The sequence below is a fragment of the Equus quagga genome, chromosome 3 (genome assembly GCF_021613505.1).
Source record: "Equus quagga isolate Etosha38 chromosome 3, UCLA_HA_Equagga_1.0, whole genome shotgun sequence".
In the NCBI taxonomy this organism is placed as follows: Eukaryota; Metazoa; Chordata; class Mammalia; order Perissodactyla; family Equidae; genus Equus; species Equus quagga.
Genome location: NC_060269.1, coordinates 94568217 through 94590249, shown reverse-complemented (window position 1 = coordinate 94590249; position 22033 = coordinate 94568217). Strand labels below are relative to the sequence as shown.

The 22033-nt window shown below is 36.8% G+C and overlaps 1 non-coding gene across 1 annotated transcript; it reads right to left on the bottom strand.

Moving 5' to 3' along the window:
• Positions 1–21486: 21486 nt before the first annotated feature.
• Positions 21487–21593, bottom strand: LOC124237691 (U6 spliceosomal RNA). The gene has a single exon (XR_006888079.1). It is a non-coding gene; the product is annotated as a U6 spliceosomal RNA (small nuclear RNA).
• Positions 21594–22033: the final 440 nt, after the last annotated feature.

The following is a 22033-nucleotide window of genomic DNA, read 5'->3' as shown; positions in this document are numbered from 1 at the left end:
TATATGTTAGTCCTAGATAAAATGACAAACTAGGCAAAGTTCGTCTTGGTGCCCTCCTGCCTCCTCTGTCTACACTCCCTGTCTCAAGTCCCTTGATCCCTGAATACTCAGAATCTCCACCCCAACCCCGTCAACATCAGCACCACTCTTTCTAGTACTTCCGTATTTTCCAGGAATTTTCTACTAGGTAAGCACCACCACCTTCAGTAACTATCTAGTGCTTCAGTTTTTCAAGGATTTGGAGGCACGCTATCCAATTGGCATGCTGTCCAATCAACAAAATTAATTATTTTAATACTCTATTCCAAGGATCCTCATGAGGTCTTCAAATGTATGCTTCAGAAGCCACCTGGGGTACACAGAGGGGACCAGACAGGTGGAACTTCAACTAGAAAGCCTCTGTTTTATCTGTTTTACATATTGACCATTTAATTGTCTGCCTGCCAACTTTCCTTTTTCTACAAACAATGTTCCTTTCCTTTGGGGAAACTATTCCTGCCTCTACTATAAACAGGTGATTCTAGTGGCAGCTGCAGCACACGAGAGTCCCACAACTTCTTGCTAAAGGGTGGGCATATGACTCAAGCCAAAGCAAGCTGAGTTCTTCCTGAGAATGTTTCAGGTAGAACTAAGGGAAGAAGGGCTGTTTCACTATAGTGGTAGTCTAAGACAGGAAGGAAGGAAGAAAGAAGGAGGTCTTGAGAGTGGCCACTGGCCACATACTGCCTTGTATAGAATGAAGCTATCACACAGAGATGAGAAGTGTAGAGAGCAAGTCCTGGTGGTGCACCAGTCTCAGGTTCCAGTCATCCATGGGGTCCAGCTGCACCTTTTCGCATAGTGTAGTTAAATTAACTAGTAAATTCTCTTCTACGTCTAAACTAACCGGAGTTAGACTTCTGCAACCAAAACATCCTGACTAATCCATTGTGTTTCTGCGTGAAAATTCTTTCAGAAAAGACTTAACTGCCGCTAAATAAGTTTGAAAATCACTGAACTAAACTACAACAAGACATTATTATTGGTAGAATCATAGTGTACCAAATGTTGAAGGTCACTTGGTCTTATGTCCTCATTTTCCACATGAGGAACCTAAAGCAAAGTGATTTGCTGAATATCACCCAGGCAGTCAATGGCAAAGTCAGTGTTAGAAACTGATCTCTAGATCCCTAGTTCAGTTGTTCTCTTCATTACACTACTGTGTTGCCTGTTTAATTCCTCCCAATGGTATTTTTAAGAGGCAATTACTTAGAGATACAACCTTAACCTACAAGAATAAATCACAACAATGGCAATTGCAGACACTGCTTAGTGGGAAGATAATTTGGCAGCATGGAGGCCACAATAGACCCCTTTTCCTCATTGAGACATTCACATGTTTTTCTTATTGGACCCAAACACATTCTTTGAGTCTTAGATGGTCAGATCTACAAGTTTTAACTACTGTCTTTATGCTTATAACTCCCAAATCTACATCTGCAACCTGGAGTTCTCACCAAATATTCAGATGTATATTATCAATTTCCTCCTGCGTATCTCCACGTGGACAGTCTGCACATATTTTGAGATTAGTATGTCTAAAGCTGAACTCATTGTCTTTCCTCCAAAATCTGTTCCTGGCCTTGTATGACCCTCTCTTGTTAAAATTAGTACCACCATGCTAATAGTCATGTTATCATATGAATGGTCACCCAATGCAGAATCCTAGGAATCATCCTTACCTTTGCTCTCCCATCCTTACCATGATCTACCAATTTGACCTGTTAAATATTTTCCTTACTCTATTCCCTCCATCCTAATGCACTGCTAATGTCTTAAGTCAGCCTGTCACCTCTTGTCTGAGCTTTTGCATTTTGTCTATTAATGTATCCCTACTAAATATAATCCCAACATCCTCCTAAAACATTCTATTCATATTACTCTGCTATTTAAACTCTTTCAATGACTTCTCAAAATTTATAAACTGAAACCTAGTTTCACAAGCAAATATGTCCGTTAATGATCTGCCTCTCTCTTACCATCACCACCTGCAGCCATTTAACCATCAGCTCTCTCTCTCACCCCTGCCTTTAATGAACTACTTGTCACTTCTGAAACAGGACATGCTCTGTTAGATCTTTGCACGTGCTATTTCCTTAGCATGGTATGCTCTTTCTCATTCTGTCCTCCTCTTGAAATCATCTTTCAAGATTTAGCCCAAGCATCACTGCCTTTGTGAAGCCTTCTCTAAAAGACCTATTGTGTATTTCCTTAGCACACTGTGCCCACCTCTGTTTCAATAAGTACTACAATAAATTAACTAGTAAATTCTTTTCTACATCTAAACTAACTTGAGGTAGACCTCTACAACCAAGACATCTGGACTAATATATTGTATACCTGTATAAAAGTTCTTTCAAAGAAGGCTAACTGCTGCTAAAACAAGTTTGGAAATCACTGAACTAACCTACAAGAAGACATTATTATTGGTTGAATCATAGTCTTTAAAAAGAGGCATCCCATTTGTGGAGATGAACTATAGAAGGTTCCCCTTCTGGGTGAATGCAGTCTGTCAAAATACAGCCCCCACTCACCTCTTGGCCGGATGTTTTTGTGCAATATGCAAACTGAACAACCCTGTCCCAGTATACTGGAATTATCTATGTAAGCAAACATCTGTCTTTCACATCCTAGATTGTAAGCTCTGTCTTTAACCCTAGAATGTCACAGAGTGTCTGACACATAATGCTCAAGAAACGTTTGTTTAAGTAATTAGTGGTAGTGCTTCTCAAATCATGCCATGTGGTCTTAATTTACTAGCAATTAGCTGCTAGTAAAAGACATCAGAGAAAACAGTAACAAACAAAATAAATTTTATTTTTCTCTCACATAAAAGAAGTCTGGAAGTAGTAGATTCAGGGCTGATATGGCACATCCATGGTCAGCAGGGACCCATCTCCTTCTCTCTTTGGTTTTGCTGTCTTTAAAACATGGATTCCTTTCCTGCTTCATAGTCCAATAAGGTTGTCCAGGCCACCTCATATGGTTGTGCAGTTTGTTTATTACAAAGGCACCTGACCAAAAAAGCAAGTGAGGCCTCTATACTGTGAGGTATTGCATCTACTCAGAAGAGGGACATTTTCTAATTCATCTACAAAGATAGGTGCTTCTTTCTCTTCTGTTCAAAGGCACCAACGAGGTTATCAGAGATATAATGGCCATTGGGATTGCAGCTATCTCATCCATTTTCCTGGCAGGGCAAAAATTACTTCCACCCCGAAGCACTCTCCTGGAAGGCCCACCCCAAAAATATTTGCTTACATTTCATTGGCCAGAACGTAATGACAGGACACAACTAGCTGAAAGGGAAACTGAAAAAAAGGTGTTTCAGTTAAAAACACTGCCACCAGAAATAAACTACTGGGCAACCTCAGTATAGGTGCAGTATACATACAATCTATCGATTCAACATTGGATGTTCATGAGTCCAAAGAAAGAGAGTTAAAGCATTGTATTGAGTTTCATAACTAAAAGTTTTAACTATAGCAAAGCAAACTTACAATTATGTTTATCTAAATTAAAGCAAGATACTTTCAATAAAATTTTCATGGTCTGTTTTTAAAAACCAATAATTCCTCTATCTCTCCCTCTCTCTCTCTGTGTGTGTGTGTGTCTCTCTCTCTTCTCCTGCTCCCCTTTGTTTTGGTATCCCAAACACCATCCATATTTAAATTCTGAGTTGTTAAGTAGAAGGAATCCCTTAACTCTTTATAAATTTTTAAAAACTCCCCTTAAGAAGAGGGTGTTTCTCCTTACTCAGATCCATTGAAATTTTAGGACTCTGTGTTTTACAGTCATAACTATATTTCTAAGCCAATGACAATTAGTAAAGGCTCCTCACTGCCTTTTTTTCAAGGATCTTTATAACGTGGACTCCAACACTTTATAACGTGGACTCCAAACTTATTCTCTACATGTACCCTAACTTTCCCACTCTGTACCTTTGTTCTTTACTTTCACTTCTCAACCTTCCATTTCCACACAATCAAAACAAGCACATTTTTCAAGCATTAGCTCCAATGCTGCCTCTTTCATAAAGCCTTACTTGATGTCCCCCTAACCAGATATCTCTTCCTCTCCATCTCTGGGGAGGAACACCTAGCACTTTGAAAGAAGGGACTCTGACGTGTAAACTTGGTTTAGTATAAAGCCTATAGTTTTTGGAGTAATACAGATCTGGGTACAAATTCTGGCTCTGCCACTCACTATATAATCCTAGGAAAATTGCTTAACTTCATCTGAAACATAAATATAATATGGACTTGCAGGGTTGGCATGAAAACAAACGAAATAGTGAATATTAAGCTTAACAATAGTAGACACTCAATGTTTCCTGACTAAATTCACAGATATAGTATACAGGCTGGTGCTGAGTTATATTAATATTGTAAATTTTTCAAAGATACCTTCAAGGACCAGCTACTGTGCTTTCTTCCATAAGATTTTATCAGAAGTAAAAATCATAAAAACAAAACATGCTGACATAATTAAAAGACATAATCACAAGTAGAAAATACTTAAAGCGTGTGTTTAATTCAAGAAATCTCTTCACAAATAATCTTTAGGTAACCATAGCCTGAAAAGTTGTCGAAATACACAGATCTGTTTGCACTGGATTGGGAGGCTAGACTGCCAGGTTCTGCTTCCAATTCTGTCATTAAATAGTTTTGCTACCTTTGGTAATTTACCAGGATTTTCACTTCAGAGCTTTCTTGTCTATCAAAAACAGAAGAATAAAAACAAGGTGTTACATAGCCTAAACAACATGTAGGTGAAGATAACAAGTGAAAATATTATGAGAAATAATAAATATTATTATAAGTCTTGTAATGGTGTTATTACAAAAGAAATGGTTAAAAGAAGCTTGTCTCTGGGCTCTCTTCCTGTAATAAATTTCTTCATTATAAGCTATCATAGCTTGTTTTCTGAGAGCACACCCTAATCAGTTCCCCAGAACCAATCTACCAGTGTGCTTTTCATTGTTCTTCCTTCCTTCCTTTAATAGTGCAGGATTTACAATTGTCTGATCAATTAAATTAATATTTTTACCTGACCAACTCATTTGGTGGATAGAAAAAGATTATATGCTAATGCACAGGTTGACCCACATAACTGTTTTACCAAAAATACCAAACGCCACTGTGTTCTCATGCTAAAAGCATTGAGGAAGGATTTGCTTTTCTGTTTTTCTTGTTCTTGTTTTTCAGGGCAACGTGCAATCCTGTGTAGCAAGCATGAGCTAGAGATTGAAATCATAGAAAGACTGCATGACATTAACTCAGGCCTCACACTGATATGTGAATCTGGTAATAAAGTTACAGTCAGTTGTTATAGGAATGATTTTTCAGATGAGAAATTTCCATGAAATTCCAAATTTCCAAAAGAGTGTAGATGCTCAACCTTTGGATTTATTTTTGTTTTTATTTTCGATATATGCTTTTTAATTAAAATATCAGCACATTCAATAGAGAAGTAGAAAGAGGGCATAAAGAAACAAAGAGGTGGAAAGACATTGTTCAGTTTATCAAGATTTCACTACCTGGCATGTTATTCTGAAAGCATGCACAGTACTATAATTTTCCTAAAATATTGTGAGGAATGGATATTTTGTATACTCTACATTTTCTGTTCGAAGCATTTTCACATTTCTTTCAGACACCAAGTACATTTTCCTGGGATTTTTCCTGTCAAGAAAGGACATTTAGTATAGCCTCAAAAAATATGTCCCATATTGTGCTGAAGAGATTGTTGAACTAACTACGCTATTGGGCTGAGGCCAAAGTGAGGGATTCCTTCCCACAGAAATGAAGATGACGTGTTGGCTGACTTACCCCATCACACATGAGAAACTGGAACAGCAAGAGAGAGAATGGTGGACAGGCAGCTACAGGTGGAAGAGAGAGGATGGCAGGCCTTATGAGGGCAGGCACTGAGGAAGCTTTGCCCAAATGTTCAGTTATCATATTGGAGCTAGAAAAACAGCCAACCCCATCGGATGTGAAAAGGAAAGTGCAGAGTTGTACTTTAGACTCGGCAACCCTGCCCATCAGTACAATGTGCTGTAGTGAATGTCAACCTCCAGCCCATCTTGTTTGCCACTCCTCCTTCCTTGAGGTGCTAGTGAGTAAGGGGCCCAAGAGAAAAAGGGTCCACCCAGCATTTCCTAGAATGGAGAGAGGAGCTGATGTCTTCATCTCTGTGTGTCTTTAGGAGACAAGGAAAAGAATTTACTCTTAACAGCTTTCGTGAAAGACTCCCAGAAATATTTGACTGATAAGAGGAATGGGGGCCTAGGAGTAGAGTGGAGAGGAAGCATTTTGCAGGAGGCTGGAGGTCCAGCATTCGTTCGTAGAATCAAGAGGCAGCAAAACTTGGCATTTGTCATATTCCCTTCCTAATATATACCCTGGTAAGTCATAGAGAAACTGTCATTTCCTTGAGGACCATATGTTTTTGTTGTTGTTGTTGTTAATATCCCTTGATATTATTAATACAATGAATTCGCATGGTAGAAAATACAGATAAGCAAGGATAAAAACATTACATTTAACACCTTAGTGGGTATATATCTTTCCAATTCTCTCTCGTTTTTTTTTGTAAGTGAGGAAGGTTGTCCCTGAGTTAATGTCTATGCCAATCTTCCTCTATTTTGTGTGTAGGATGCCGCCACAGCATGGCTTGACGAGCAGTGTGTAGATCCTTGTCTGAGATCTGAACATGTGAACCCTGGGCCACAGAAGTGCAGCATGCGAACTTAGCTACTACACCACCAGGCCAGCCCCAATTCTCTTTACTTTTTTTTAAACTAAATGAGCTCATACTGTATACGCTGTTTTGTAACCTGCTTTTATCAGTTGATGATGTCCACCTATCTATTTTTGTAAATGTTTGTTTTATCTAATACACAGAATATAATTTTTAAAATTCCTTAATGTCACAAAAATATCCTTTAGAGCTGGTTTGTCCAAGCCAGTCTCCAATCCAGGACCACACATTGCATCCAGTTAATATGGCTAAGTCTCTCTTCATCTAACACTGTCCCTTTTTTGACCCTGACTTGTTGAAGGAACCAGGACAACTGATCTAGAGAATGTCACACTTTCTGGTTTGTCTAATTGCTTCCTTGTGTTGTCATTTGGTTTGTGCCACTATCCCCTGTGTTTTCTTGAAACTGGAAATTTATATCTAAATGTTTGATGGATTCAAATTAAACATTTTTGGCTAGAATACCTCATAGGTACATTCTGTACATCGTGTTGTCTCCCATCAGAAGACACATAATATCTGGTTGACTCACAATAAATGATACTGAATTTGGACCCGGGATTGGAGTGATTACAGCCCCCCCTGATTCTAGCTCAATGACTTGTGCATGTAAAGACTTAATAACTGGTAAAATATAGATTTCACTATTGTTTTGCCCTTAGTTAGGTCTTAATTTGGTTTTAGAATCCATTAACTGACTGTTTGGTTTTTTGGTTTTGTTTTTTTCTTTTGATGATATACTTACCTTCATGATTAAGTTTTACTTTGTATATTATTACAATTAGTTTTCATATACTATCTCGTGCAGGAAACTGTGGCCCAGAAGTGCATGGTGTGGCAGGGCAAATAAACTAGATGTTAAAATTTTGCTACAGATATTCCACTCAGTAAATAATTTATATTTTGAAATTTGAGACTTTTATAATCTAAAATAACTCTTTGAATGTCAAACATTAGGTTTTGGTTTCTGTTTTTTTAACTAATATCAACTGCCGATACACCTACACAAAACAAACTCAACGAACTTCCACCAGCTGACCTTTAAAGTAATCATTAATTAAAGGAATTATTCTCTTTTCTGCAATAGGGATAATCTTGTTCTTTGTGTATATTTCCAGAATTACACTCTACTTTTTTATTTAGCTTATCTATATTGGTGGCCCAATCCCCCCAAAAACTGGGAACACACAATATTTCTAATATTTTAAATCATCTAATTTCTTCCTGTTTATTTTCCATGTATAATATTACATTCTTTCTATCTCTATAGTGTGCTTTGTATCTATGCTGTGCTGTTTTTCTATAAACAACTTTCAGATTTAACTATTTTAACTGAATAGACCATCCAAATCAGTTTTTTTGACAGAATTTATGAAACAGAGCAATCTTGTGACGTGAAGAGAACCTCTGTTTCACTCTTTAGTTCTAAAACAACTCATGCTCATCACCCATTTTAATTTGTGTTCTTTTGTTAAGCTTTTCAGTTCCTTCTTTCTGTCGACCTGAACTTACATGTTGTGATTTAAGAGAATCACCACACAAAACTGTTTTCCCCATTTCTTGTTATAATACCTGAAAATTAACCATGGGGATTTAGTCCTTTGAAAATAAAAATTTTTTTAAAATGCACATCATTTTAATTACTGTGTCCCAACACCTGCTGTGCATAATACTCCTTCCATGAAATTCTCATGGTATAGGGAGAGGGGAGATTCAGCGGTCAAATACATACAGGAAAGGCTACAGACTGCACTCCTCTCAAAAACTCACAATGCTCTTAAGATTAACAAGAAAATGGAAAACTCTTAGGTAAAGAAACATGTTTTACTTGGTTTAACCTCATGTTTTCTCAAATATATTGACCACAGAACTCTATTTCCTTAACATCCATAAATGTCCTATTATATCAGTGTTCTGTGGAGCATCCTTGAGGAAACACTACCTACACCTGTAATCAGCAAAGTCTTGCTTTAGAATCATAGAACCAGAAAGCTGGAAATCTTGTGTTATTGATAATGTGTCTTAAGACTCGGGTTTTTCAGATAAAGAAATACACCTATAAAAGTTAAATGACTTGGCTTAAATAATTAAGCCAAGATTAGAACTCATATTCTATTTCCCAAGTGATTCCTGGGAACTCAAACAATATACTTCTATAATTCTCCAATTGGGAAATGAAGCACACAAATTATTTGATCAAATGCTATGGAACTATAAAGCACATAGAAAGAGGCCTCTTCAGTTAGGCTACTGGCTGTCTTATTTCTGTGACCCCATATGATATTACAGGGGAGGGGCCGGGCCTGTGGCATAGTGGTTAAGTTCATGTACTCCTCTTCAGTGGCCCGTGGTTCACAGCTTCAGATCCCAGACATGGACGCACACACTGCTCATCAAGCCATGCTGTGGCAGCATCCCACATACAAAATAGAGGAAGATAGTCACAGATGTTAGCTCAGGGCCAGTCTTCCTCACCAAAAAAAAAGGAAGAAAAAATATATTACAGGGCAAGGAGTGTGAGTTTTTGTGGTGTTTGTTTGTTTATAAAAACTGGGATCAACCCAATAGGTAATGCTTTGAAATCTACTTTTTTCATTTGACCTTATATTGTTAATGTATTTTTTGCCATTGAATATAATCCTAGAGCATGGTTCTCAACCACATAAGACCCAACATTCCCTTTTTTTTTTTTGAGGAAGATTAGCCCTGAGCTAACATCCGCCACCAATCCTTCTCTTTTTTTGCTGAGGAAGACTGTCCCAGAGCTAACATCCGTGCCCATCTTCCTCTACTTTATGTGTGGGATGCCTGCCACAGCATGGCTTTATAAGCAGTGCATAGGTCCACACCCAAGATCCAAACAGGTGAACCCTGGGCCACCGAAGCAGACCATGTGAACTTAACGGCTACACAGCCAGGCCAGCCCCCCAACACTCACTTTTAATAGCAAATATTTTGTAATGCCTTCTTTATTATACTGAGGTGAAATGTGTAGATAATATGTTGGATGTACATAGACAATTTACCAAGAAGTAAAATATCGCCTTAGCTATAATATAGGATAATTAAAAGCAAAGCAATTTATAATGAAATAATATAATGAAATGCTCAGGTATGATTTCATTAGAAGGCAGGGTGAAGAAGTTAGATGCTTGTAACTATATGTAGCTTTAATGTGACTGCCATGGCTACAAAAGTAGACTGATATACATATGTGTTGATTTGTCATATGAGTGACACTGTCACAAGTGATATGATTTTTCCAAAATGGTAAACTCCTCTTGGTAAAATTCCAAGCAAAACAAAGTATATTCTTTCCTCTATTTACATAATAGCTGCATGCCTGGAAAATTCATATTAAAAGCATAAAAAAGAAATCCTTTCGTGTTTTAAGTAAAATGGAATTGAGTTCTAGATTTAGATCATTATACACAGGTTTATCTATCTACATGAATGTCTAGGGGGATATATGAAAATCATATAGGATGCATGGGCATGAATCCTTTAATGTGCAGGACTTTCCTGAGAATTCTAGAACATCTAGCATTCCCAGCCCCTGTCCACTAATCCCAAGTATCACTTCCCACTCTCACCCACATGACCGTGATGTCCAACCACCGTCCCAACAAACTCTCAAAATGCCCCCACCTGTGAGTGGGGACACACCAGTTAAGAACTGCTGTTGTAGAATATATTTTAATTCCATTGAATTAATATGGCGCTAATAGATTTCCAACTATTCACTAAATTCAAGGACAGAATCTCCTTAAATCACTGAATAATCGTAATAGGAACCACTGACCAAGAACTCACAATGTCCCAGACATTTTATTTGCATTTGCTTATTTAACCTTTACAACCACCATAGGAGGTGAGTAGTAGTATTATTTTCCCCCATTTTACAGATGGGAAATCTGAGGCTCAAAGATGTCAAGTAACTTTCTTCAAGGGGGCCAGGATCCAAATCCAGGTCTTTTTGATGCTGGGGTCCATGTGCTTAGCTACAACAATATATTGCCAGATGTAGTTTTTATTATTCTCAGAGCAGCCATTCTCTTTCTGTTCAGTACTTCTCTTACCTTCTGACACAGCTTCCCTTCATAATTGCCTTTCCTTTTTGATCTTTCTGAAACAATCCTTTTCTGGAAACACGAGGCTATTCTCCACTCCCTCCTCCCCCTGACTTTTAAAGTGGAGATCTGTGTTAGATTTGGATCTGCTACAATTGGTTCTAATTAATGTCCCTACCCTCAGGCTGTCTCTGAATGAATGACTCAATATAAATGAGAAACTCAGTTTTTAAAGGAGCTTGAGAATTTTTAACCTGAACCAACACGTCCAGGGAGTACACTATTATACATTCATTGCCTCATTTTCCTCACGAGTCATTCACTTTTTAAATGACTGGATGGTTGCTTTCACTCCCACTATTGTCATCTGAAAATTTTATCTCAGTGGTTATGAATGACCTCCTCATTAGTGGAGTGTTTCTTCCCCTCCTTTAGTAGAATGGAAGTAATTTGAGGACAGAGTATGTATGCCACTTTGTTTCCTCTATGATATATTGCAATGCTTGTACATAGTAAATTCACAGTAAATATCTATTGAGTGACTACATGAAGCCAAGTTCAATCTAATTTAGCACAATAATTATAAGCTAAACATGAACAGACTTCTTCACTTAGATCCTTTGTGTTTTGTTTTCCACACCTATAAAATGAGCTGAATTCACAGAGTAGTTGTGAGGACACAATGAGATATTTGTGAGTGTTGCTAGGACTAGACTGGCACATAGGAGGCACTTGAAAAGAGGATTCTCTTCTCCATTCCTTCCCCACACCCCCGTCCCTTGACAGAGTGCTTTGAGGCCAAGTAGTAAGGGTTCAAATTTTGAACTTGTGTACATACAGGGGTTTTTTTTTTCTTTCTATGCGACATGCATATGAATTTGGTGAGATATATGGAGAAAATAAACAAACTTTTAGTTTTATATTATTTTTATTATTTTAATTGATCCAGAGCCCATTTCCCTAATTAGGAATGAAAGAGGAAACCAGAGTATAGTATCCTCACGGTTCAGACTATCTTCTTCACCTGTTCTGTTACTACATGTATTTCTTGAGAGTGTTCATCTTGTTGTATTGTGATGCAGTGTGAAGAACTAGGTCTTTCTTGTTGATAATCGGCAAGGAAAGAGGTTGGTCCTCAGACAGGAAAGTTTTACTGAGTGGGTGGGCCCAAAACTGATATGAAGTGAGGTTTGATCTCCAAAGATCAAAGAGTCGGAATGTTTGGAAGCATACTTTTGAGGAATGACTATTAAAGATGGCTCCCATAATCTACTATATGGTAGCAAATGGGGGGATCAGGAAAGACAGACACAGATAAGATGTGTTTGGGTTTTTTAACTGTCTTTTCTTTTTCCCTTCCAGGGTAGCACATGAGCTTTGCAGGCAAGGTATAACTTCAACACAAGTTATCCAAATTCATGCTATTGACTAGGTTTATTTACCTTTTTTTAATTCTCCCAATCTCTAATAAACTATTTTAGCTGCATTACAGGAAACCAGGAGAGGGTCATTTGTCCATGTTTGGGCCAAAGTACCAAAAGGAGGATCTGCACCCTCCCCCTGCCCCTCGGTATGGTCTCAATGGCAAACAGTTTAAAGAACCCAAAGGCAAGGGAAAACCAGCAGAAACAGGCAGGGCCATGTGGTCCAACTGTCCCATGATCATCTGAAATTCTTCTAATGCTAAACTTGGAAGATCTGGGTTATACTTTTGTAAAGAAAAAGAGAATCCTAATACATATGATTCATTGCTCTGTCCTCAGAGCCTTCCTAACACATGGTGCTCACTAAGAATTTGTAGAATTAACAAATGAGCCAGTATATACTTACTGAGCTTTGTCCTGCTTTGCTCTTATCAATGTGTTTCACAGCCAGCATCTAAGTTAGAGTACAGGTAACTTTTATTTATTTTCAACTTGATGCCCATTAAGTACCTTCTATGAACAAGGAACTAAGTTGGTTGCTCAAAGAGACACAAGTATGAATAAGATATGGCATCTTGCTTTAAGGAGTTAAAAACCTAGTGGCAGAGATAGACACAGACATGAATAACTCTTCCGTATGTAACCTCAGGGATGTCTGAAGTTCCCTACCTCATCATCTTTCTCTATTTTTATAAGCATTTTTCAGTTTCTCTCTCAAGAACACTTGCGCTTTTGTGTTTCATCATCCTGGCCTGATTCACTCCCTTGACACCATTCTTATAATCTTTCATATCAACAATTCTTTTTGCTCTAATTGGTCTTTGCTCTCTCTTTCAAGTAAGCTTTGAGTACATCCCTCTTGACTGCAGAAAGGTCTTCCTTGGAGGCTTTTCCTTGATTATTTTTCAAGTTTGGTTTCTTTTTTTTTATATAAGTTTTTCTGTACTTCAAGTTAGCCATTTTTTTTTTAGTTAAGTCTTACTCTATTTGGTTTAGAAATGTTTAAGTTTCCTTCATAACTATGTATTTGGTCTCCCAAATTAAATTGTTGTAATTGGCTATTCTTAACTTTAGAGGTAGAATAGCCCTCTCTATATTTTCCCTGGAAGATATTTAGTAAATATTTTATTAGTAAAGGGAAAAATCTGTGCCTAATGTGTTTCTTTTTTTTCCCCCTGTTATACATAATATATTACAGAAGCTGGTTAAACTTCTTAATGGCAGATACGTGCACACTATCTTATAAACACTATTGCCTCATTAAAATCAGATGAGATGTTAAGTATAGTTATTTGAAATCTGAGTTGTGTAGCAAAGGTCCAGTAAAATGAATTAAGGCACACAAGTACAATGCCATTCTAAACCTGTCCAGTTTGGGTGAAAGAAAGAAAATGAAATATTACTTTGCATTCTTTAACAAATATTTTATTACTGTATTTCAGATTTTGTATAGCACTTTACAATTTACATAACTTTTTTTTTTTTTGAGGAAGATTAGCCCTGAGCTAACTACTGCCAATCCTCCTCTTTTTTCTGAGGAAGACTCCGCCCTGAGCTAACATCCATGCCCATCTTCCTCTACTTTATATGTGGGATGCCTACCACAGCATGGTTTTTTGCCAAGCAGTGCCATGTCCGCACCTGGGATCCTAACTGGCAAACCTGGGGCCGCCGAGAAGCATAACATGTGAACATAACTGCCATGCCACCAGGCCAGCCCTACATAACCTTTTTTTTTAAAGATTGGCACCTGAGCTGACAACTGTTGCCAATCTTCCTTTTTTTCCTTTCTGCTTTTTCTCCCCAAATCCCCCCAGTACACAGTTGTATATTTTAGTCATGGGTCCTTCTAGTTGTGGCATGTGGGACACAGCCTCAGTGTGGCCTGACAGGTGGTACCATGTCGCCCAGGATCCAAACCAGGGAAACCCTGGGCCGCTGAAGTAGAGCACGTGAACTTAACCACTCAGCCACAGAGCCAGCCCCCTATGTAACTTTTTAATGTACAATCAGCTCATTTGATTTATTGTTGATTACAACAACATTGTTTTGAAGAAATTAGAGTTCTATCATAACTGCCATTTTTAGCAGATAAGAAAACTCAGAGATGCCAGATGTCATCTCCAAATTCACAAGATCTGTTTGGATGTGGCAGATCCAGCACTCAAATTCAGGAATTCTTACCTTTAAGATATCATCCTTCTGCCTCTAAAAATAATAATGCTGTATGTTATTTCATTAGGCCATTTACATTTAAATGTGGTTTTATTTATCTTGAAATTCTGAACCACAACTTCTATTGTAGAAATATTTTCACTAAACTCTTGTAAAGAAAATTAGATAAATAGATTATTTACATGGTTATCCAGTAGGACTTAAACTTTTCACCATATAGAATCTAGGCCTTAGCCACTGCTAAGGTAGATGGTGCTTCTTGAACCATAAGAGCTGGAGAAACTCAGGAGATGGACTTCATAGATCCAAAAAAGTCCACTGGATCCAAAGACAGCTCACTAATGAGCTCTGTTTCAAAGACAGCATTAAAGTGAGAACACTTACCCAAATGACTATATCAATGAATTAACACCAATTATCAAAATATTGAAGAGTGAAGGGTTATTATATTACTAAATCTTCATTCAAATGAAATTTTGTGGAATAAAATATTTGCCTCAGTGAAACAACATGGGGCAGCCCAACAAGTTCTTGAGGTCAAGACAAATGAATAGAAATCATCAGACAGTTTTCTAATAGAAGGATTAGATGGAAATAAACTGAAAATCAAGTCAAAATGAAAAACTTTATAATGTATTACCTCCAAAAGTCTTCACTAGTCTCACATATGTCTAAGCCACATAAGACTAAGTCTCATGTGTTTCATAAGTGCATATGTCTCATGCACTTAGCTGCCCACCATACAGAAAGGCAAATTGCACATCAGTCAACGGTAAACACATTGTAAAAAATCCTTTCTTTTCTGTGTCTTTCACATAAGACTAGACCCCAACTAACAAAAATATTTCTTTCCAAAATTTTATTTTTAAGGTAGTTGTCTAACAGCCAATTTTTGCACCTAGGTGTTTGTGAATTGGCTATTTGTCACTCAGGGAGTATGACAGTGTCAAAATATGCTAAGAAAATTCAGTAAGTCATTTAAGATGTGGATTAAAATCTCTATCAGCTCTTATTTCCATCATATTTTTATTCCTAAGATTATACATTTGTAGACTAAGATGTGGCATAAAGCAAAGAGAGCATTAGAACAGAAATATGACAGCATCAATTTAATCCTTCATATAATTGAAAATAGAACCTGATCCAAGATGCTTAATACATGCAGCAGGCTCTTCATGTACTCCTAGAATTTAGCACTGGCTTTCATTCTGGCTGTTAGAAAATCTTTTCATCTAAAACATCTTATAAGCAGTTTACATGGGGCACATAGAATGTTTTACTCAGAAGGGAGACTGAATTGGTGATCTTGCCTTTGATGTTTCTCGTACACTGCTATATTTTGCTGCTCTCAGAAGCAATTTCTAGGAAGTCATAAGGGATTGTTAAGCACCAAATCATGCTATATTTTGTTTATTTATCTTAAAATATTGACTTTTCCCCAAAATTTTGTTTTATTTTCTTGGGGAGCTTCCACCTGCTGGAAGCTGTTTTCTCCTCTGTAGTACCCTAACCTGGATACAGACTCAGGTCGTGAATTGACCCTGCTTAACTAGCCAGCTGTGTAATTTTGGAAAAATCTCTTCATCTCATAGACGTCAATTTTCTTATCTACAAAACAAGAAATTTGGCCATGATGTCCTCTCAAGGTATTCCTTCTTAAATAGTCATTGACATGAAGCAGGTGTTCAAAAATACTCATAAAAGGGATAAATGTTAGCGTGTTTTTCACAGGTATGTTTGGCCAGAATTATGAGGGTCTCTCAGACAACAATAGAATGAGAGGACTGGCTGGGAAAGGGGACATATTAAAGTCTTCCTTGCTGGAAATATCCAACACGTAGTGTCATGAAGTTCAAGTCTAGGAATCATTAACAGGATGAGGTGATAACCAAATTTTGATACTGCAATTGTTTTAAAGTTTTCAACTCTTACTTTTATGGATATTAACAGGACTAGGAAGGGAATGAAGAGATATGTTCTCTGCACCCTGCTACTCATACACTAGTGTGGCAAGAGAGCACAACAGATCACCGATCGACTGGGAGAGGCATTCAATGTTGGCAATACACTGTTGGTAAACTTTGGGTAACAAGATTCTCTTGGGTTCTCATCAATTATAGAAGAGGTTTGACTATCAAACTTCCCAGTACTTTGGAAATTTCTACTTTCTTGGGTCATCTGTTATAATTTTGTGTGTTAAAAAAAGTCTGGAGGAATAAACAGGTTAACAGTGGTTACTCCTGGGGAGAAACTGGGGAATGGGATTACTGGGGAGAGAGTTCCATTTTTACTTTACATTCTTTGGAATTATTTGTATTACTGTGGTTATAAAAAAAATTTTTTTGTTTAAGATTTTATTTTTTCCTTTTTCTCCCCAAAGCCCCTCAGTACATAGTTGTATATTCTTCCTTGTGGGTCCCTCTAGTTGTGACATGTGGGACACTGCCTCAGCGTGGCTTGATGAACAGTGCCATGTCCGCGTCCAGGATTGGAACCAACGAAACACTGGGCCGCCGGCAGCGGAGCGCGCGAACCCAACCACTCGGCCACGGGGCCAGCCCCCTATAAAAAAATTTTTTATGTGATATCTTAACAATCCAAAACTGAAAACAGGCTTGTCATCCAGACATTTCAGGCAACAGGTGTGATTCTCAGGCTGAAAAAAAAAGAATTATTCTCTACTTTCTGAAATAAATTTACCAATATGGCTTAAGTTTATATGCATTTCAAAGAAAATTATTTTCGTTTGCTTCTCTCCTTGCACAAGTATTTGCTTATTTTATTGTACTCAGAGATTTTTGTGTACCTAATTTTTCAAGGGATAGACTATATTCTTGGTACATAGTAGATGATCAATAAATGTTTGTTGAAAGAATACATTAAATAAACCTTTAGCCTATTCTACTTTGAAATCAGGATAACTTTTAAAATAGAAGGATACCAGTCTGGGCTCTGAAAGAGTTTTTTTTTTACTCACAAAGTTTTTACAGTAGCTCTAAAAGTTACCTTAAAAAATTCTCTACTTATTCTCAGGGAATACTTTATATAATCAAAAATCTGATTCAACAAATAAGCTGTATCTGATATTTCAGTTTCTAAAGGAATAATTAAATAAAGCATTTTATGTTGGCAAAGCTTTTTCATATTATCTAATAAACTATTCCTCACAACTACTCCTCTGGTGCTATCATCTGAGTTCAAAGGAAGTGATTAAATGAATGAATGGATGGATGAATAAATGCTTTCCTTAAGATCCCAAAGGCAGAGAATGGCAAAGACAGGTTAGTGTTCATGGACCCTGTCTCCCTTGACTACTGTTTGTCCCCCTGAGCCCCGTTGTCTCCCCAGAACAAAGAGGAAGCACTGCAATGTTTTTTTTCCATGGCGGTAAATAAGTGGGTCATCTGTTGTAGTAAATGCTTGGCAGGAAAAGATGAAAAGACTAAGCCAGACATGAAATGCCTGCTTACCATAGGTACAGTTTAGCCTTGGTTTATAATTTATCTATAGTAAATGTTTGATCACCATTAGCAAGTCATCGCAGTCTTTAATTGTACAAACTCACATTTCTTCTCCAGTGCCAAAATATAATTGTCCTCTGCTCTATACCGGAGAAGACAGACACGGACAGAGAGGGGAGAGAGAGGGAGGGAGAGAACATGAACAAAGTTTAAATGGATCTGAATTATGCCATTTCTTTGCTATATTTTATTGAATTTTACATTTAAAATTGATGGAATGGTTCTTACTGAAAAAAGTATTGGTATTGATAAATATACTTTGAAGAAAGACAGAGAAAATTAAGTTTTTGGCAGTAGGTCAGCTTTTACTAAACCTGCTTTTCTTTCTTTTCCATTCCTTATTACATTTTTATTGAGTCTTTTCCTGTAGTTTTTTGGAATTAAGCTAGTTGCTTAATTAGGGGGAAACTTGTTTGTATGCAGAAATGAGTTTTTCCCCCGCTTCATTTAATGTTCACGTGGATTTTATTAAATTTCTTTGGCTTTGGATATTTACCGCTCTTCATCTTTTGTCTTCTGAACAGCATTTTCCCTTCCACGTGTTGTTCATGTGAATTAGGCATTCACAGTTGCATTTACAAACTGTTCTGGAAATTAAAAGTTTTCCTTTGTGGCATGTAACTCCCAGAACACAATCCACCCTTAGCGGGTGCCCCTTATGCCTGGTACCTCTCCCAGTCTAAGTGCCAGGGCAGGTGGTTGGTTGACCCTAATGTTGAATGACAGCTTTTGACTAATAGGTACAAAATCCCTCTTGTTTCATAATTCTATTTAGAACATGAATGTTCTTTAAAGGATTTCCTTTTTTTTTCCTTCTATTTCAAACTCCTGTTCTTAGCTCTATCTGCCTCTTTGAAGAATTGACCAGCATTATGTCTCAGTATAATCACTGATAAATGTACATTATTATTGTGCTGGCTTTAATTCCCTACTAAAATGTAAGTATATTTGAGGTATTATTAATATCCATTTACAATGTTCTTTTGATTCTTAATATGGAACAAGTCCTGCTGGATAACATTATACAAAACAGCGATTTGATTTACTGAAAGTAAACCTAAGTAATGAAAATTCCTACCCTTTGGCCTTATGCATTTTCTTAAATGTCAAAATCTGCCTTAAAAAATCAACTATATTTACCTCCCAGGTAGTTAGTTACAACCAGAAATGATGCAAAAATTGAAATACTTTTATTTAAATATTGCTACAGCATTAAATAAATTCGTGTTGAGTTTCTAATATAAAATGTCTAATAGAAGTCTCTCTGTACTGAAAACGCAACCCACTTTCAGACTTTTGTTTAGGAAAAGATCATTTAGAAATAGTTGCCTTTAGAAATGCCACACCCCACCCAGAATCCCCTTCCTCCTTGCCCTTATTACAAAATCCTTCTATTACAATCTCAGCTGTGAAGGCCTTCCAGATGCCAACATCCTTCCCACTTAGTTTGTGATTCCTCTAAGTAGCAGTGGTTTTCTAAGTGTGGTCCCCTACAGGCAGCATCAGCATCACCTCATCACCCGGGAATTTGTTAGAAATAGAAATTCTCTGGTCACACCCTAGACCTAGAGAATTAGAAAGTCTGGGAGTGACACCTACTGCAGGTTTTAACAAGCCCTTCTGGTGATTCTCACTCGCAGCCCTGGGGCAGAAATCAACTTACAGCCATTCAATATCCTCAGACTCCCACTTGTTTTCATAGCAGGTGTTCAATAAAGCCTTTATTTTTTATTTTTTTAAATTAGATTTCCTTTTTTTTTTTTTTTGGAAGATTGGCCCTGAGCTAACATCTGTTGCCAATCTTCCTCTTTTTTGTTTTTTTCCTCTCCAAAGCCCCAGTGCATAGTTGCATATCCTAGTTGTAAGTCCTTCTAGTTCTTCTATGTGGGAGGCCACCACAGCATGGCTTGATGAGTGGTATGTAGGTCTGCACCCAAAATCAGAAGAGGCAAACCCTAGGCTACCAAAGTGGAGCGCTTGAACTTAACCACTATGCCACAAGGCTGGATCCCAATAAAGCCTTTATATAAAACCAATCCTTCTAAATAAATAAAAACAAAAACAGTCACCTAAAATTGGTTAACTAAAATAAATTAATCTGAAGCCAATTTCCCCAAAGCTTATTTACTTAATGATCAGAGCTGTTAATGACCAATTTACCTAAGATTCAGCCTCCTTTGAGTGTTTCTTACATCCTTTTCAGTTTCCACACCTACCCATTCTTCAAGCCACTAATGACATCTTAGCGCATTTGAGCCCTGAGACTTTTCCCCACCCACCCTGTCATTTCCTCTTATTTATTCCCCTAATGAGTTAGCTACATATTTCTCTCATAATATCATGAATTTCCTGTGAGCAAAGCTCTTATTTCTCTTGTTCTGTCTTATACAATGCCTTGTGTGTAGTAGACATTTGAGGAATGCTTGTTGATTTCTATGACAGTGCAGTACAATAGTTGAGAGTAGAGACTGGAGCCAAACTTGTGTTCAAATGCCCTCTCTTTATTTGCTAGCTGTATGACTTTGGGCAAGTTTTTTTTAAAACAATTCTTTGCCTCAATCTCCTTATCTAGTAAATGGGCGTAATATCATAGTACTCACCTCATAGGATTATCATAGAATAAAATGAATTCTGTGTGTGAAGTGCCTAGAACAGTACCGGACATGTAGTAAGCATTATTAAGGATTAGTTATTATTATTTCTTTAGTTTCCAAATCCTATTTCTGCCTTTATTCTACTATCTGTTTATATTTCTTCATTTTCTTTTTAATGTTCCTTCTTACTTTATTCCCTGTATCATTTGGATTTAATAAAATAATTTTATCACAAAAAATAAAATATTACCACTCTTTGAAAGTTAAGATGCATGCTACAAATAGTTCATATTCTCTGAACTAGCAATTGTTCTTCTAGAAACCCATCTTATTTTTTTTTAATTGTCAAAAGCTTAGCAAAAATTTATGGACAAAAAATATTCATTTTAGCATTATTAACTATAGTTGAGTTCTTTACATATTTTGGATACATCTTTTATCAAATATGTGGATTGCAAATATTTTCTTTCAGTGTATGGCTTGTCATCTCATTCTATTAACAAGTCTTTCACTGAATAAAACTTTTTAATTTTAATAAAGTCCAATTTATCCATTTTTTTCATAGATTGTTCCTTTGGTGTTATTTCTAATATCTCATGGCCGAACCCAAGGTCACCTAGATTTTCTCCTATGTTTTCCTCTAGAAGTCTTATAGTTTTGTGTTTGACATTTAGATTTATGATCCATTTTGAGCTAATTTGTGTAAGGTGTAAGGTATGTGCTGAAGTTCATTTTTTCTGCAGATAGATATTCAATTGTCCCAGCACCATTTGCTTAAAAGATTATTCTCAGGTTTTTCTCCTGCCCATTTTTTAAATTTATCTACTTATTTATTTATTTATTTTTATTGAGGACATTATATAAATTTCAGTTGTACATCATTATATTTTGACTTCTGAAAAATATAGAACACTTCACGAATTTGTCTGTCGTCCTTGCCCAGGGGCCATGCTAACTTTCTCCGTATTATTCCAATTTTTGTGTATGTGCTGCTGAAGTGAGCACTATTCAGTTGTTTTTAATGTCAAATTTTATCCTTTCTCTTATGAGAAAACACACTCTTTCTATATCCTTTCTCTTATGGGAAAACATTTTTTTTATAGTGTGATTCAATGTTTTACTTCTTTTGACAGAAGAAAACTTCTTTTCCAACTTAACTGGTTGGTTAGTTAATCACATAAAATGATAACCACATTCTTTAAGCATTTTTTTCACTTAAAATGTATAAAACTCATTGATCTGCTAAACTCTTCTTTGAATATGGATCTGCTGATTGTTGTTCTGAATTGTCTTCTTTTTCCATAAAACACACACATAATGCATTGCCTATGATTATCCAGAGTTTTCAGCTAGAACTCAGACTTCTAAGGTTTCAAACTCGGTTCCACCATGTAATTATTTAGAGCATCTTAACTTCTCTAAGCTTTAATTTCCTCATTTGTAAA